At 33.1% G+C, this 4,722-nt stretch overlaps 1 long non-coding RNA gene across 1 annotated transcript; it reads right to left on the reverse strand.

The window, feature by feature from the left end:
• Positions 1-2,967: 2,967 nt before the first annotated feature.
• LOC125057871 lies at positions 2,968-3,447 on the reverse strand. The gene is made up of 2 exons (XR_007118275.1): positions 3,302-3,447; positions 2,968-3,146 (listed from the first exon to the last, which is right to left on the reverse strand). It is a non-coding gene; the product is annotated as an uncharacterized LOC125057871 (long non-coding RNA).
• Positions 3,448-4,722: the final 1,275 nt, after the last annotated feature.

Genomic DNA, 4,722 nt, shown 5'->3' on the forward strand with positions numbered 1-4,722 from the left:
TCCCCATGAAAAGCACAAGGACGTCTCTTGGGAGACTCAGATTACTAAACAAATACTTTATAAACAAGGCATCAAATTACTACCCGTTCTATGTGTTTTTTGATACTGCGTGTTTACTGTACGATTTTTTTGCGAGCATTCCAGCAGCGTGGCTATATCACGTGTCTAATATTTTGCACAGTGATTTTTTTTTATGCTAGGCTACCTAGAACTACGAAAGTGGTTACGTATAAAATTAAAACATACAGCGGAGAGGAATAGTCCAGTAATTTGTTGCCAATATAACATTGGGTTGTTCATCATAGTATAATTCAATAGAAAGACGATAATTGCTAAAATAAATAAACATGCATATGTTTTAACATTGATTATAAGTCAACTAAAATATGTTGTCTTAAAATATACCTAATTTAATGTGTCATATTGGTTAACTAAAAATAACTGCATACCTTTTTATTTTCATGTAATAATTTTCAAAGGTCTTAGAGCCGAAATAAAAATTATTGTATCTTGTAACGTTGTTTTATGGCAGGACGTGGTTTATAGGGGTAGTTTAACGGCCTTTGTTTTGATAAATATAAAACGTAATACTGAGATTACTGCATACATTTAAGACCGAATATATTAAGCGAAAGTTAAACCGTCATAAAAATGTGATGATCATCACAAAACGCAAGTGGGTAATCTGCGGTGATGATATTTATGATAAACAATATTTATGATATATTCCCGGCCATTACACCGGCGGTACATTTGAAATGTATTCGAAATAAGCCTATATGTGACCAAATGCTTATTATCATAGATTAAAACTCAAAATTAGTCTATTTTTAAGTTTGTTATTACACAATTATTCAAAAACATAAATCGTTCCCGTTTTAATATGGATTAAAAGTATTCCAGTCGCAAGTTTGTTATCATAATCAAACACGTGAAAAACTGTTTGCGAATTGTTTACTTTTCATTTTCTACACGCGCCCCGATAACAGGATTTTCCCAACTAAATTGCTTTACTTTGTTTCATGTTCCGAACTATTTGCTCAAAACCACACCATCAATTTATTGCGATACCAAACGTTGTCTTTGTTCATTTAGAACTGGCTTCAGGGTTCGCACGCGTGACTACAGATAATTTCCTCTCATAAAAGGCCTAATTTAAGTAAAGGAAGTTTGGGGTGAATTTTCGATATTTCATTTCCGTTACCGTTCGAGATAATTGAGAGAATATTTTGTTTTTATGAATTGTAATTGAATTTGTCTTCAATAACGTTTGATAAAAAATAACATTAAAATAAAATAACTGATTAAATTATCTTTGATATTTTGTATTAAATTCCTTCTTCAATATAATGTAAGCAATATTGCAATTTATACCTGTAAAGGTTTCATAACCGTGGCGTCCGCGTTGAGGCTGGTGACTTATTTCCAAAACGATACACTTATCTACATAGTTACGTACACACAACAGGCACGTGATTAGTAATTAGTTTTTAAAATAGCTGTAAATTGATGTAGTAATTTATTTGTTATTGTATTTTTTTTTTTATATAACGGGGGGCAAACGGGCAGGAGGCTCACCTGATGTTAAGTGATACCGCCGCCCATGGACACTCTCAATGCCAGAGGGCTCGCGAGTGCGTTGCCGGCCTTTTAAGAATTGGTACGCTCTTTTCTTGAAGGACCCTAAGTCGAATTGGTTCGGAAATACTTCAGTGGGCAGCTGGTTAAAAAACGAAAATAGTTTTTTTATCTATTTGAAGTAAGTAATAACCGCCGCCTCCAGCTGCAGCTGTTTCCATTCCTTCCTATCCCTTGCTGGAGGAGGCATTTGTGCCACAAAGGCAAGCTGTGTACAGCTTACCAGAGGACAGCTGTGCTTGTTGAACTTTTTTAATATACATTTATATTTTGTTCTCTTGTATTAGTTGAAACTAAAGGCTTGAATTGAATAACCGCCGCCCGTGGAAACTTCCAACGACCGGGGGCTAGCGGGTCTGTTGTCACTCGAGTGCAAATGAGTTGCGGTAGTCCACGCCCTGTCCCATCAACCGTCAAATCCTCTTAAGTGATATTAGTTGAGGTTGCAAGCACGAATGTCGTCGCGCCCTTAGTGGAATTTCAATAAATTGGGAAAGTTAATAGAAAAGCTTTTAATTTGTCATGATATTTGAAGTATTCAGCGCTTATTTTAAGATATAATTAATTTATTATTAATTAAACATTTATTAGTTTCAATTCAAAACAGATGTAAAAAGGATTAAGGTGAAAAAAAGAACAATAACTGTTTTCTTGTTCTTTAGTAAATTCAGTTCATCATAAAATTAGGAGTATATCACTATAGTATATTAGTTTTTCTGTTATTTTGTTTACTAACCAAAAACTACATAAAAAGTGTTACATTATAAAACAAAAACAAATGAGAGAAACAGCCAACATACAGGTTCGACTTTTAGGTTTCATTAGAAAGTATTATTTTAATTAGCCTGAAAGTATTTGCGGTTGGTGGCTTTTTAAGGGACAGTCCCTCTATACTATGGGAGAGTGATACCGTCCATAGACACTCACACTACCAAAAAAGGGTGCGTGTACTTATGTACGCGCGTAAGAAGTTATACTTCTTTGGCATTATTAAACATAGCTTTTGATTGCATGCAAATAGTTAATCAAAATTAAATAATCTAAGACTGGAAAAGGAGTCATTATAGTCAATAAAGTTCAGTTTACATTTGAAAAATTACATAAATAAATATTTAATATTAAACATTAAATGTAACATAAATACTATTATTATTCGAATGTTGTTTTTAACCCTAGAAAGATAATCATATTTTGTAATACGGAAAAGATAATCATGCGTAAAATTTACGCAAGAATTTGAATTAGTTGTAGGTCTAGGTTTAATAGTTTATTTTAATGAATTGTATGTTATTATATATACACATATATTAGAATAAATAACACTGCAGATAATTTTTTAAACTCCTTTTATTTTTACTTAAAAAAAAAAGAAAACTTTAAACGTGGTCCGCTACTTCACTGTCGGTGTCCTCACACGGAAGCTCGTCATCACTTTGCATAAGAGCGGCCAGGATTTCGTGTTCGTTGAAATTGATACTCCCCATTGTGATATATATTTGCCTCAATATCTTTAGAAATGAAATTATAATATTAGTTATGATATAAAGTATTAAAACAGTACTAAAACTGTCATATAAGCCAAAATCATAAAAGTCACGATAAAGATAATCATGCGTAATTTTGACTCACGCGGTCGTTATATTTCAAAATCGGTGGCACTTACCTTATTGACACTTACGTCACGCGGCAGCTCCCAACGACGAATGAGATGTCCTAAACGCACAGCTATGGATTCGCGCTAATTAGAAAGATAGAGCAATTATTCGAAAACGCATGCGTAAATTTTACGCAGACTATCTTTCCAGGGTTAAATTATGTCCAATGCCGTAGCATCTTCCGTGGGCTTCATTCTGTTAATTTTGTGTCACGGTGCGCGCGCATCGTAAAATTTCACTCTCATCAATTTTTCATAACGCGCCTAAAGAAGTATAACTTCAACAAGTTCCCGGCCTTTTAAGAATTGGTACGCTCTTTAATTTCGCCCTTAGTAGAATTTATTCGGAAATACTTTTGTTGGCAACTGGTTCCACATAGTGATAGTACGCGGCCAGTGACTATAAATTAAATTTATAACTTCTTTGATATTTTATTTAATTATCAATGGATCTATTTTAAATCACACCCAAAGTCGTAGAGAATATCGTTTCTATTGTATCATTGTTAGCCCAATGCTCAACCTTGAATTGCGTTTCGACCACAATTTTACGGTGTATCTATGTGTAATATCATCTTTAATTCTGTAGATGATTTTCACTGGATTAAAAGTACAACATAATATAATATAAATAACTCATTACTTTCATATGAATAGCATTTACAACAGAAGATTAGAGTCACAGTAATTATCCAAAAGGGACGAATTAATATAGCTCAATTTGTATTATGACCCTCCGCCATCTACGGATAAAATTTCATACATAAGCGTAAGTATTACCTAATTTAAGATCCCAATGAATGTATTCATGAGCGTGCCTCGTAATATGAGCACATGCCTCCTCATATTATTTAAAATAGGCCTGGAAATGTCAAGGTGATTAATTACATGCAACAACTTGGTATATTGTGAGAGACGTTTTATTAAGAAGGATTATATACCTATATAATAAAAAACTACCCCCCTCGTGGGGATGGGAACTCGTGGTTCGTTGCAAATTGTATGAAACGCTGACGTTGGGTTGATGCTCGGAAAAACAACTGATTCTGATTGATAAAGACGACTGCGTCTTGCTTTGAAGAAATTGAATTTCTATAAATTTATCTACATTTTTACGCTGACTACTGGGATACTTTCAAAATCGACTAATATTATGAATAACAGTACTTGTGGATAGAATTTAAATGTTTTACAGTTTAATTAAAATTACTAATTCTTAAAATGTTCAGATTTTGCCATGTTTTTCGGTAAGTTGTCAGTATAATTGAATGAGAACTTTATTTCTCATTACAAAAATCATCAGCCGTCCCAATTTTAGTCTACTAGGCGCATTCAGATATGTATTTTTAATGCCCTTTTGAATTGGTTAAACGCGCTAATATTACGAATTTTAGACGGTATTTGATTAAATAAATAATTGAATTTAATTG

This window comes from Pieris napi, chromosome 17, assembly GCF_905475465.1.
Source record: "Pieris napi chromosome 17, ilPieNapi1.2, whole genome shotgun sequence".
In the NCBI taxonomy this organism is placed as follows: domain Eukaryota; kingdom Metazoa; phylum Arthropoda; class Insecta; order Lepidoptera; family Pieridae; genus Pieris; species Pieris napi.